This window comes from Lutra lutra, chromosome 3 (assembly GCF_902655055.1).
Source record: "Lutra lutra chromosome 3, mLutLut1.2, whole genome shotgun sequence".
Taxonomy (NCBI): Eukaryota; Metazoa; Chordata; class Mammalia; order Carnivora; family Mustelidae; genus Lutra; species Lutra lutra.
In genome coordinates, this window is record NC_062280.1 from 157086245 (window position 1) to 157101507 (window position 15263).

The window sequence follows — 15263 nt, forward strand, 5'->3', positions numbered from 1 at the left end:
TCACATTACTATGATTACGATAATTGCATGCATTATGATTAGATTCTTCATAGATTTTTTCTTTACTAACTAGTTTTCTTTAAATTTTTTTTTAAAATGCCATCTTGTATGTTTTTTAACTGTCACTTTTTAAGTGGGAAAATTGTTAACTGGGAAAATTATTTTTATTTACAGTATAAATTTTAATAGTTAAAGTATACTTCTGTAATAAATTTATGGAATAAGTATATTCCAATACTTACTGAGCATTAAGAAGTCTTATTTACCATCTTATCATTTGTGTCTGTCTTAAAAACTTAAAAATATTTTTTCAATTTACTTTAAAAAGAGTGATGAATGATCTAAATATTCATGTTAGTAAATGTATATCATAATGGTCAAGTCTATGCATATAAGTATACATGTGGCAAAAATTTAAATTCTGAGATATTTAGAATTACAGGAGAAATAGTAAGTTTTGAACAATCAAATAAGACATTGTTTTGTACTGATTTTTCACTGTTTTGTGGAGCATGAAACTCCGAATCAATTTTTCCTTAGCAAAGTACCCAGATGATAAGTAAGAAAATGTTCATAGTTGAAACATATTTTCAATATATTCATGTTTACATATGTGCCTGTATTAGATTCCTATTTTTGCTGTAACAAATTACCACAAATTTAATGGATTAAACCATTGCAACTATATTTTTACATTTCTGGAGGTCAGAAGTTCCAATTAATCTGACTAAGCTGAGGTCCTCATGATGGTAGGTGTGGTTCCTTCTGAAGGCACTGGCAGAATCCATTTCCCTGGTTCCCTTCATTTATCATGCTGTCTGCTTTCCTTGGCTCATGGTATCTTCTTACATTCTCAAATACAGCAATATAATAACTTCCTCTTCTAATCTCTCTCTTCCACTCTGTTTCTCTGTCTCTATCTCTGCATGTTTCTTGCTTGCTCTATTTCTGAATCATATCAAATCTTGCTTCTTCCTTCCTTCCTTCCTTCCTTCCTTCCTTCCTTCCTTGAGAGAGCATGCATGTGAGCAGGGGTTGGGTAGCAGAAGAAGAGGGGAAGAGAGAAAATTTTAATCAGGCTCCACACCCTGCACAGAGCCTATGTGAGGCTCCATCTCCTGACACTGAGGTCATGACCTGATCCGAAACCAAGAGTTAGATGCTAAGCCAACTGAACCACTCTTGAACCCCTCAAATTCTTGTCAGTGAACCCTCTGTGTAAATGAATAGTTGGATCTTTGGTCCCTCTAGGCACTAGCAAAAAGTTGTCTGGCCACACTATTGACTTTCTCTCCACAGAACACTTGTAACAATAACATTTATTTTTGTTCATTTAGATGTCACTATGTTTTGCTCTTGCTTCGCTTCTCTCAGTTCCTATTGACTCTCCTGCGCATGATTTGTCATCCTGGTAACTTTCCTGAAGTATTAGCAGCTAAGTGAAGTATATCGTCTCATTGCCACCACAGATAGCTAGAGAATTATCAAAAAATAAATTGTCCATGGTGAGTGCTGTGAAGTGTATAAACCTGGTGATTCACAGACCTGTACCCCTGGGGATAAAAATATATGTTTATAAAAAATAAAATTAAAAAAATAAATTGTCCATCAAAATTCTGTTTATAACTAGTACACATAACTGTTTGATAGCTTTAGCTCTTACATTTAGGTCTTTGGTTCATTTAGAGTTAATTTTTTTAATATGGTATAACATAAGAGTCTATCTTCATTCTTTGGAATGTGGTATCAGTTTTCTCAACAGCATTTATTGATATTATAAATTTTAAGTAGAAGGAGGAAATAATATAATTTCTGTTTTTAAGTTCAACTTAAATATTTTGAGATTGAATTGAAAGCAAATTAGAGTGGTAGCAGTGTTAAGTGATAAGGAGTTTCTTTTAGTAATTTCACCAAGAGGTGATGGTAGATAGGAATAGGCTTATAGAAACAAAAATAAAATAGGTAGATTAGAGCTACATTTTGGAAGTTAAACACAGTTTAATGGGGAATTTGCTGTAGATGATGAGAGAGAGAAATGTGTGAAAGAAAATACACACGCTTCTAACAGCAGAAGGTATATATATGTAAATAATAGAACAGATGGTAAGAGGAAGAAAAATATTTAGGAAATTTTAGAAATTCAGATAGATAAAAACTTAGCATTGTGTGTGTGTGTGTATAATTTTTGTTGAAGTATAGAGTACAGTTGAGATATAATATAACATTTATTTCAGGTCTACAACATAGTGATTCAACAAATCTACATGTTATGCTATGCTTACCACAAGTGCAACTACAATCTTTCATCATAAGCATTATTACACTACCATAGACTATATATTCTGTGCTGTACCTTTCACTCTGTGACTTACCCATTCCATAACCAGAAGCTTGTACTTCCCACTCCCCTTTCTGCCCATCCTTCCACCAATTCCCCTCTGGAAACTACCACTTTATTCTCTGTGTTTATGGGTCTTTTTCTGCAATTTTTTAAAGAGTTTACTTATTTATTTCTCAGAGAGAGCAAAAGTCAGGAGAGCAGCAGGCACAGGGAGAGGGAGAAGGAGACTCCCCACCGAGTAGGGGAGCCCAGTGTGGCGCTTGATCCCCAGATCCTTGGGTCATGACCTGAGCTAAAGGTAGACAATGACAGCCACCCAGATGCCTCCTGTTTCTGCTGTTTTTATTTGTTCATTTGTTTTTCTTACAATATTTTAAACATATAATTTATTATTTCTTTCAGGGGTACAGGTCTGTGATTCATCTGTCTTACACAATTCATAGCTCTCAGCATAGCACATACCCTCCCTAATGTCCATCAACCAGCCACCCCATCCCCCCCACCCCAGCAACCTTCAGTTTGTTTCCTGAGATTCAAAGTTTCTTATGGTTTGTCTTCCTCTCTGGTTTCATCTTGTTTCATTCCCCGCCCCCATGATTTCTGCCTTGTTTCTCAAATTCCTCATATCAGTGAGATCATATGGTAGTTATCTTTCTCTGATTAACTTATTTTGCTTGGCATAATACCCTCTAGTTCCATCCACGTTGTTGCAAATGACAAGATTTCATTTCTTTTGATGGCTGCATGGTATCCCATTGTACATATACATACAAATTCTTCTTTATCCATTCATCGGTTGATGGACATCTCGGTTCTTACCATAGTTTGGCTATTGTGGACATTGCTGCCATAAACATTAAGGTTCACTACATTTGTATCCTTAGGATAAATACCTAGTAGTGCGATTGCTGGGTCATAGGGTAGCTCTAGTTTCAACTATTTTCAACATTGAGGAACCTCCATGCTGTTTTCCAGAGTTGCTGTACCAGCTTGCATTCCCACCAGCAGTATAGGAGGGTTCCCCTTTCTCCACATCCTCGCCAACACCTGTCATTTTCCTGACTGGTTAATTTTAGCCATTCTGACTTGTGTGAGGTGGCATCTCATTGTGGTTTTTGATTTGTATTTCCCTGAAGCTGAGTGACCTTTTTCATGTGCAATTTTTCATGTGTCTGTTGGCCATCGGGATATCTGGTTTACAAAAATGTCTGTTCAAGACCTCTGCCCATTTCTTGATTGGATTATTTGTTCTTTGGGTGTTGAGTTTGAGAAGTTCTTTATAGACTTTGGGTACTAGCCCTTTATCTTATATGTCATTTGTGAATATCTTCTCCCATTCTGTCAGTTGTCTTTTGGTTTTGTTGACTGTTTGCTTTGCTGTGCAAAAGCTTTTGATCGTAGTGAAGTCTCAGTAGTTCATTTTTGCCCTTGCTTCCCTTTCCTTTGGTGATGTTTCTAGGAATAAGTTGCTGTGGCTGAGGTCTAAGAGGTTGCGGCCTGTGTTCTCCTCAAGGATTTTGATGGATTTCTGTCTCACATTGAGTTCTTACGTCCATTTTGAGTCTATTTTTCTGTGTGGTGTAAGGAAATGGTCCAGCTTCATTATTCTGGATGTGGCTGTCCAATTTTCTCAACACCATTTGTTGAAGATACTGTCTTTTTTCCATTGAACATTCTTTCCTGCTTTGTCAAAGATTAGTTGACCATAGAGTTGAAGGTCTATTTCTGGGCTCTCTCTTCTGTTCCATTGATCTATGTGTCTGTTTTGTGCCAATACCATACTGTCTTGATGATAACAGCTTTGTAATAGAGCTTGAAGTCTGGAACTGTGATGCTGCCAACTTTGGTTTTCTTTTTCAATATTCCTCTGGCTATTCAGGGTCTTTTCTGGCTCCATATAAATTTTAGGATTATTTGTTCCATTTCTTTGAGAAAAGTTGATGGTATTTTGATAGGGGTTACATTCAATGTGTAGAATACTCTAGGTAGCATAGAAATTTTCACAATATTTGTTCTTCCAATCCATGAGCATGGAATGTTTTTCCATTTTTTTGTGTGTGTCTTCCTCAATTTCTTTCATGAGTACTGTTTAGTTTTCTGAGTACAGATTCCTTGCCTCTTTGGTTAGGTTTATTCCTAGGTATCTTATGGTTTTTGGTGCAATTGTAAATGCGATTGACTCCTTAATTTCTCTTTCTTCTGTATTGTTATTGGTATATAGAAATGCAACTGATTTCTGTGCATTGATTTTATATCCTGACATATATCCTATGATCTGCAAAAACTGAGAGTTTGAATTCTTCTTTGCTGATTCAGATGCCTTTTATTTCTTTTTGTTGTCTGATTGCTGAGTCTAGGACTTCTAATACTATGTTGAATAGCAATGGTGATAATGGAAGCCCTGCTGTGTTCCTGACCTTAGGGAAAAGCTCTCAGTTTTTCTCCATTGAGAATGATATTCGCTGTGGGCTTTTCATATATGGCTTTTATGATATTGAGGTATGACCCTCTCTCCATACACTGTGAAGAGTTTTGATCAAGAAAGTATACTGTACTTTGTTGAATGCTTTTTCATCATACTTTGGGAGTATCACATGGTTCTTGTTCTTTCTTTTATTAATGTATTGTATCACATTGATTGATTTGCAGATAGTGAATCCACTTTGCATCCCAGGAATAAATTCCACTTGGTCATGGTGAGTAATCCTTTTAACGTACTGTTGGATCCTATTGGCTAGTATTTCGGTGAGAATTTTTACATCCATGTTCATCTGGGATATTGGTCTGTAATTCTCATTTTTGATGGGGTGTTTGTCTGATTTGAGGATCAAGGTATTGCTGGCCTCATAAAATGAGTTTGGAAGTTTTCCTTCCATTTCTGTTTTTTGGAGCAGTTTCAGGAGAATAGATACTAATTCTTCTTGTTTGGTGGAATTCCCCTGGGAAGCCATCTGGCCCTGGGCTCTTGTTTATTTGGAGATTTTTAATTACTACTTCAATCTCCTTACTGGTTATGGGTCTGTTCAGGTTTTCTATTTCTTCCTGGTTCAGTTTTGGTAGTTTATTTGTCTCTAGGAATGCATCCATTTCTTCCAGAATGTCAAATTTGTTGGTGTATAGTTGCTCATAATATATTATAATTTGTAGTTTTTGGTTCTTATAATCTCTTATTCATGATTATGTTAATTTTAGTACTTTTTCTTTCCTTTTTGATAAGTTTGGCCAGGGGATTATCAATCGTATTCTTTCAAAGTACCAGCTCCTAGTTTTTGTTGATCTGTTCTAGTGTTCTTTGATTTCTGTTTTATTGCTTTCTGCTCTGATCTTTATTATTTCTCTTCTCCTTCTGGGTTTAAGCTTTATTTGCTGTTCTTTCTCCAGTCCCTTGAGGTGTAGGGTTAGGTTGTATATTTGAGACCTTTCTTGTTTCTTGAGAAGGTCTTATATTGCTGTACACTTCGAGGACTGCCTTTGCTGTGTCCCACAGATTTTGAGCAGCTGTATTTTCATTTGTTTCCATGAATTTTTTCAATTCTTCTTTAATTTCCTGGTTGGCCCATTCATTCTTTAGTAAGATGGTCTTTAGCCTCCATGTATTTGAGATCTTTCCAACTTTACTCTTGTGGTTAAGTTCTAGTTTCAAAGCCCTGTGGTCTGAAAATATGCAGTCTTTTGACATGGGCTGAGACCTGATTTGTGCCCCAGGATGTGATCTATTCTGGAGAATGTTCCATGTGCACTGGAGAAGAATATGTATTTTGTTTCTTTGTGATGGAATGTTCTGAATATATCTGTGATGTCCATCTGGTCCAGTGTGTCCTTTAAAGCCTTTATTTCCTTGTTGATCTTTTGCTTAGATGATCTGTCCCTTTCAGTGAGAGGAGTGTTAAAGTCCCCTACTATTATTGTATTATTGTCGATATGTTTCTTTGATTTTGTTATTAATTGGTTTATATAGTTGGTTGCTCCCATGTTAGGGGCATAAATATTTAAAATTGTTAGATCTTCTTAATGGACATAAACTTTAAGTATGATATAGTATCCTTACTCATCTCTTGTTATAGTCTTTGGCTTAAAATCTAATTTGTCTGTTATAAGGATTGCCACCCCAGCTTTCTTTCGATGTCTGTTAGCATGGTAAATTGTTTTCCACCCCCTCACTTTAAATCTGGAGTTGTCTTTGGGTCTAAAACAAGTTTCTTGCAGGCAGCATATTGATGGGTCTTTTTTTTTTTTTTTTAATCAATTGTGATACCCTGTGTCTTTTGATTGGGGTATTTAGCCCATTTACATTCAGGGTAACTATTGAAAGATATGAATTTAGTGCCATTATATTGCCTATAAGGTGAATGTTCTTGTATATTGTCTCTGTTCCTTCCTGGTCTGTTCCTTTTAGGCTCTCTCTTTGCTTAGAGGACCCCCTTCAATATTTCCTATAGGGCTGGTTTGGTGTTTGCAAATTCTTTTAGTTTTTGTTTGTCCTGGAAGCTTTTTATTTCTCCTTCTAATTTCAATACAGCCTAGCTGTATATAGTATTCTTGGCTGCATATTTTTTTTTTGTTTGTTTGTTTAGTGCTCTGAATATATCATGCCAGTCCATTCTGCCCTGCCAGGTATCTGTGGATAGGTCTGCTGGCAATCTACTATTTCTACCATAATAGTTTACAGATTTCTTGTCCCAAGATGCTTTCAGGATTTTCTCTTTGTTTCTGAGATTTGGAAGTTTTACTATTAGATGATGGTATATTGACCTGTTTTTATTGATTTTGATTGGGGTTCTCTGTGCCTCCTGAATTTTGATGCTATAATTTGCTCCAGTATATGTACTTCCCCCCTCTCTCTTTCATTGTCTTCTAGCATCCCAATTATTCTAATATCGCTTCATCTTGTGGTATCACTCTCAAATTCTCTTCTCATGATCCTTTACTTGTTTTCTCTCTTTTTCTTAGTTTCTTTATTCTCTATCATTTGGTCTTCTATATCACTAATTCTTTCTTTTGCCTCATTTATCCTAGCAGTAAAAGCCTCTATTTTTTATTGCACCTCTAATAACTTTTTTAAAAAAATTTAACTTGGTTAGATCTTAGTTCTTTTATTTCTCCAGGAAGGGACTTTATTTCTCTAGAAAAGGATTCTCTAGTATCTTCTATGCTTTTTTCAAGCCCAGCTAGCATCTTTGCAATCATCATTCTGAACTCTAGTTCTGACATCTTACTAATGTCTATATTGATTAGGTCCCTAGCAGATGGTACTGCCTCTTTCTCTTCTTTTTTGAGGTGAGTTTTTTCTGCCTTGTCATTTTGTCCAGAGAAGATTAGATGGATGAGAGAACAAAATGGTAAAAGGTAACAACAACCCCAGAAAAATATACACTAACCAAATCAGAAAAGACCCAAAACCATAGGGAGAAGAAAGGAAAAAAAATAAATTATATGTGTATGTGTATGTGTGTGTGTGTGTGTGTGTGTATACTGGTATATATACTGGTGAGTAGAACAGAGCCACACACTTGATTTTGGGTGTATTTTGCTCTGCCTCCCAAAATTTTAAAGAAAGAAAACTTATATATATAAAAATAAGGGTAAACATGATGAAGGTGGAATATGACTGAAAAGATGAAAATTAAAAAAATATTTTTAAAAAGGAATTGATAAGATAAGAAGTTGGTTGAAAAAACAAAAGAAAAAAGAAAAAAAAGAGAGAAATGTGATGAGGCTGGAGACTAGAACAAAGCTATACACTAGATTTAGGTTATATTTTGGTCTGTTAGAAGAAATTATATCCCAAAGTACCAAAGAAAGAAAAACTTATATGTACACAAAAAATAAGGTTAAATACAATGAAGGGATAGAATATGACTATGAAAATGAAAATTAAAAAAAGATCTTTAAAAGATATAAGATAAAATAATTAAAATAAGTTAAAATAGGAAAGAAGAAAAATTCAAAAAAAAGAAAAAAAAGAAAAAATAACAAAAAATTTAAAAAATTAACTTTGAAAGACTACAAAATCATGGGGGAAAAAGCCATTAATTCTATGTGCTGTATTCCCCTAGCACCGGTATTTTGCAGTTCTCATTGACCAGTAAACTTGGTCTTGGCTGGATGTTCTTCCTGATCTTCTGGGGGAGGGGCCTGTTGTAGTGATTCTCAAATGTCTTTGCCCAACATGGAAGTGCACGGCTCTTGCCAGGGGCCAGGTCAAGTAATCTGCTTGGTTTGCTTTTGGAAGTTTTTGTTCCCTGAAAGGTTTTGTACAGCTTTGGAAGCAGTCAATCACTCCCATCTCCCTGGTCTCTAGCTGTACTCTATGCTCACCTGGCCTGTGACCGAGTATTTCTATCTCTGGCACATGGCCCCATTTGGAGTCTCCAAACCCAGCACATTCCTGCAGTGTGCTCCTACACTGTTCCTCCTGGTGGAAGAAGGGGGGGTCTCTCTGGATTTGCCACTTGTGGGGTCCCTGCTCCAATAGCAGTGGTCTGACTGTGCCTTGGATCACAGATTAAGGTAACCATGAGCTGAGAAGCTGAGAGACCACTCATCTCTGTCTCTGCAACTGCCTTCCCTACTCTCATACCTGGGAGCTCTGCTCAGACCTCCAAGAGTCCTGAGACCACACTGTCACAGTAAGGGCTCTACCCCCCACTTAGCCTCTTAAGGGACATCCCTCAGTCCAACAGACTTCTAAAATTTCCGATTTTGTGCTCCACTGCTCTACCATTTGCCAGGAGCCAGGACCTCCCCCAAGTTTTGTCTTCCCATATATTACCTCCGATTCACTTCTTCACATGTCCTACCTTCCAGAAATTGGCCACTTTTCTGTTCATAGAATTGCTACTATTCTTCTCTTCAATCTTCTGTTGCGTTTGTAGGTGTTCAAAATGGTTTGATAACTAACTAGCTGAATTCCTGGGACCAGATGAAATTTAGGTCTTCTACTCTTCTGCTATCTTCCCTACTCCATTTTTGCTTTTTTTTCTTTTCTTTTTTTTTTTAATTCAACATATGGGTGAAATCATATAGTATTTGCCTTTCTCTGTCTGAATTATTTTACTTAGCATAATGCCTTCAATGTCTATCCATGTTATCTCAAATGGCAAGTTCTCATTCTTTTTTATGAATGAGTAATATTCCTGTGTGTGTGTGTGTGTGTGTGTGTGTGTGTGTGTGTGTGTATCTATACCATCTCTTTTTTATCCATTCACCTATGGATGGACATTAGGGTTGCTTCCTTATCTTGGCTATTGTAAATAGTGCTGCAGAAAATACAAGGGTGCATATGTCTTTAGAATTAGTGTTTGAGTAAATACCAGCAGTGGAATTACTAGATCATATAGTAATTCTATTTTTAATTTTCTTAAGGAAATGTACTGTTTTCCACAGTGGCTGCACCAATTTACACTCCTACCAGGAGTGTACCTGTGTTCCTTTTTTTCCACATCCTCACCCGCTCTTGTTATTTCTTTTATTTTCAATAATAGCCATTCTGATGGGTATAAAGTAATACCTCATTGTGGTTTTGATTTGCATTCCCCCAATGATTAGTGATGTTGAGCATCTTTTCACATGCCTGTTGACCATCTGTATGTCTTCTTTAGAAAAGTCTATTTGAGTGCTCTTCCAATTTTTAATTATTTATGGAGTTTTTTTGGTGTTATATATGTTCTTTATATATTTTGGATATTAACCCCCATTAGATATATTATTTATGAATATCTTTTCCCATTCATTAGGTTGCCTTTTTGTTTTGATTGTTTCCTTAACTCACTGTACAAAAGCTTTTTGTTTTAATATGTCCCGGTAGTTTATTTTTGGTTTTATTTCCCTTGTCTGAAGAGACATACCTAGAAAAATGTTGCTAAGGCTAATGCCCAAGAGATTACTGCCTAAATTTTCTTCTGAGAGTTTAGGGATTTTTGCATTTGTTTGCTTGTTTTTAAGAGTTTTGGTTTTCAGAGAGAGAGAGAGCATAAGCAGGGGGAGCAGCAGGCAGAGGAAGATGAAGGCTCCCTGGTCAGCAGGGAGCCCAATCGGGGACACAATAGGACCCTGGGATCATGACCTGTGCTGAAGACAGACACTTAACTGATAGAGCCACCTAGGCGTCCAATTCTTTAGGTTTTTTTTTGTTTTTGTTTTTGTTTTTTAATTTCATGTCTCACATTAGGTTTTTAATCCATTTTTAGTTTGTTTTTGTGTATGGTATAAGAAAATGGTCCGCTTTTGTTCTTTTGCATGTAGCTGTCCAGTTTTCTTGTCACCATTTGTTTAAGACACCGTTTTTTCCCCCATTGTATATTCCTGCCTCTTTTGTCACAGGTTTACTGACCATATAAGCTTGTGTCTCTATACTGTTCTTTTGATCTATGTGTATATTTTCTGCCAATAACATACTGTTTTAATTCCTATTGCTTTGTAATATAACTTGAAATCTAGGATTGATACCTCCAGCTTTGTTCCTTCTTAAGATTACCTTGTCTGTTTGTTCTTTTGGGGTTCCATACAAATTTTAGTATTATTTGTTCTACTTCTATAAAAAGTGCTGTTGGTATTTTGATAAGGATTGCATCGAATCTGTGGATTACTTTGGAAAGAGTGGACATTTTAACAATATTAATTCTTCCAATCCATAGTCATGGCATGTCTTTTCATTTGTTCATGTTGTCATCTTCAATTAGCTTTCAATAATGTTTATAGTATTCAGAGAACAAATCTTACCTCGTTGATTAAGTTAATTCCTAGTATTTTATTCTTTTTGGTGCAGTTGTAAATGGAATTGCTCTCTTAACTTCTCTTTCTGCTACTTTGTTATTAGTGTACAGAAATGCAACAGATTTCTGTATGTTAATTTTGTATCCTGATAATTTACTGAATTCATTTCTTCTAACAGTTTTTTAATGGCCTCAGTGAGAAATAATTCACATACATATGTCAATAAATGAAGATTAAAAGCCACAGTGGAAAAAAAATGAAAATTATGAAAAAAAAACAAATTCAAGGAAATAAATGAAAAATGGAAAAATTTAAATGACATAATGAGTTCATTTGCTATAGAGTGAAAAAACACTTAACCCTGGATTGATTTGAGCAAATATAGCAATTTGTCAGATGTTCCAAACAATGAACTCCAAAAGAATCTTTGGATAAACCTTGTAGAATCCTTTCCCCTTGAGTGTCATGGAATCTGAAATTTGATTCTAGCCAGTAAATTATCAGGATACAGGGTAGTAAATGCCATAGGATGATCACTTCCATTATTAGGTCTATTACACATTATTATTAGAAGACTTTGTCTTAGAAAACTGAAAAGATTCTCCTCCTGGCCCTAAAAATGTAAATTGCAATGACTTGAAAGTCTCTGTAAGACTGCTGCATGGCAAGGCACAGTGCGTGGCTTTAGGATCTGAGGATAGCTTTCTGCAAATCCTACATGAAGCCAGGCCCTTCGTTATACAACTAGGAAGTGAATTTTTCCAACAGCGGAGCTTGGGGGGATATCCCAGTCAACCTCTAGATATAAATATAGCTTGCTAACACCTTAATTTTTGCCTTGTGAGACCCTAAGTGACAAAGCCATGCCTGGACTTCTAACCCACGGAAAACAAGATAATTGTGTATTGCTAAACTGTTAAGTGTGTGGTAATTTGTTACACAGCAATAGAAAAATAGTACAGCATTTTTATGTAGATGGCTGGTGTATGAGGACAGTAAGATACTTGTCCACACAGCCTGACCATTTTCCTCTGCTGGCATTTACTGTTCAAAGCAGAAAGTTCAAAGTGATTTTCTTTTTTCTATTAGAAGACGGCAACTTCAGTGAAGCTTGTCCTGGTGAGTAAAAGTTAAGTATAGCAATAGGATATTAAACATATTTGAAGTATATGCACAGTGTGATATTGTACTTGCTTCATTTTTAGTGTAGTTTAGCAAGTTTAACTGCCTGATGCCAATTAGATGTAATGAGAATTATGGAGCTAAACCACAGTGTCTATGCTGAAAATCGACTCATTGGGATTCTTACTGACTTTATGCTTTTTCTTGAAGGACATATAAACTTTGTTAAGCTTCTGTTTTTTCTTACCTAAGAAACATTGGTTACTTCATTTAAAACTCATACTTAAAACTCAAGCAAACATTTATTAACTTTAATTAATAAAGTAAGTTTTTACATCTCTTCACCAGAGAAAAGCTAAAGTTAGTTTAAATTTTGATGTTGGCATTTAATTTAGCCAAAATATGCAAAACATTCTAACAGATTCCCTTTGTTTCTTCAGAATTAATAGTATGTGTATGACCAATTTTAATTTTAAATAAACGTCTCAAATATGTGTAAGTGGGTACGGATGTAGAATTCTAGATGTTTAAATGATAAACCTTTATCATAGATTCTAATTGTTTGTGACCACTGAATTCAAGTAGGAATCCCAGAAATATGAATGTATCTTCTGACATATTATTTTGAATAATAATATTTTGGTGTTAAAACTAAAAACCTAGAATAATTTATTTGAAAAAATCAAATCTAATGAAACAAACACACACAAACACACATGCATGCAAAGTTGCCTCAGAATCCCAAACTGAACCACAGGAGTATCTCCTTCCCAAACCACAGAATGTGAACTAAATAATTACTTCTTTGACTTTTAGATAAAAGACAAAAGGCTTCTTACATTGTGTTCATTCCACAAATGGTGATATAGCACTGATGTTGGATCAGAAATGGATATAAGTACCTCAACAAATTAGATCATTAATCCTTATGACAGCCTTCTAGAATCAATTAGAAATTATTTTTTTTTAAATTGTAGTTCTTTTTTTCATTTTTAAAGAATCCACCCATGTTGCTCAATGATTATAATGCAGACAGAGCCAAGGTTGAGGAAACCATTCTTTTTTTTTTTTTTTTTTACTTATTTATTTTTTTAATTTTCTTTTTCAGCATAACAGTATTCATTGTTTTTGCACCACACCCAGTGCTCCATGCAATCAGTGCCCTCTCCAATACCATTCTTGTTGGCTTTCTCTGATTTAAGATTAGTATGTACTTACATTATTGGTAGAAGAGGGGGATTGATACTTGCTTAAGTGAAAATCACATAGAGAAATCTTACTCTTGGAATACCTGAGTGGCTCATTCAGTTAAGCATCTGCCTTCAGCTCAAGTCATGATTCCAGGGTCCTGGGATGGAGCCCACAGTTCGGCTGTCTATTCAGCAAGGAGTCTGCTTCTCCCTCTCCTGCTCGTACTTCCCCTGTTTGTGCTCTCTCTCTCTCAAACAAACAAACCAACAAACAAATAAATAAAATCTTAAAAAAAAAAATCTCACTCTCTACAAAGATAATTTTCTGAAAATATCTCATGGATTGCTGCAATTATTTACTGTATATCCAATAAAAATTATTCTCTAAGTTACGTACATGGTACAGCAATACATGTCTTTCTCCATCAAGTTTCCTTCTGGGGTACTGCTCCCACCCTACTTCACCATGACAAAACCTGGTCATACACACTTGAACATGAACTTCATTTTCTCAGAGTACAATAGAATCTTCCTAGAATCTCCTTTGAAGTACAGCCAAATGTAGGTGAGCCCAACTGTGACTTATTCTACCTTAAAAATTCATGCTTATTTCACCAAAAGGTCAGGATTCAGAGAGAGTCTAAACTCTTTATGCAACTGTCTGAGACATATTTAGGAACACAACATTTTCTCAATAATACTCAGTTTTCTATGATTGATCATTTCATAGAAACGTTATGTTCCTGTTGAGAATCTGAATACGGCTAATTTAATGACATCTCCTCTTATGCACTTTCAGTAACCATCTATATTTTATGGCCCAAGATCACCTATTCTGCCTTAGATTCTCACTCCCATGCTCTTTTGTGTTTCCTCTATCCTTATCCAAAACATTTTTCACTGACCTTAGAGTCCCAATTTCATAATTAAGCTCTTATATATCTTTGGCTTCCTATTGTTCTCCCATCTCCTAGAGGTCGTAAGAAAATCTCACATTCTTCTATTACACTTCTGTTAGGTTTTTTAATATCTATGTTGTTAATATTATCCTGAATGCACACATGAGGGTTTTGTATTGGACAGACAAATTATTAATACTTAAATGATACTTGCACCATCTTCCCCTTTGCCTCAGTTCTTATTTCTCGGGAAATATGCTGAGAGCCATATGTTACCCTATACATATAAAGGTCTTACTATAGATGAAGAACACATAAATATGAATGCTATTTGCTTCTATATATATTTTTCCCCCTTCCATCCTGAGAGAATGAAGAAAAACCTTTGCTCCAAAGTAAAAATCATGAGTTCTTACTTTAATTTAGAATGTAAATAAATATGTCCAGGGGAAAGATAAATCCTGGGTATCAGCCCTACCCACTCCCACCCCTTGAAATATAAAATATATTTCTGAGAGGCAAGTGTCTGGAGTTCTTTTTTTTTGTTAATCAGTCATAAATTACACTCCAAAGCTAATTATTTTAATTCTGGGTCCCAGTATTCAGTAATTTTTTTTTTTTTCAGAAAGCCCTGACAACACAAAAACATACACATAGAATTTACAATTCCACAACTGCTTAATTTTCGGGCTTTGGAAGTGGAAATTCTTCATTATGTAGACATTCCTTGATTTTCCACTATAATTTCTAGATCCTCACTCAACAACCTAAACAATTTCTTCTTTGGAAACTCATATGTTGTATCTCTTCATCACTATTTCACCTCATTAAAAATATCTACTTTCACCCCAACCCTTTCCTACCTGTATCAAAATTTAACACTCTTTATGTAAGAAAAATTCCCACCCAAGTCTTGGAATAAATTTGAATTACTCTAATATGTGTAAGTATGAGCTATACAATAATTTATAATTTTATAACTTTTTCATATATAAT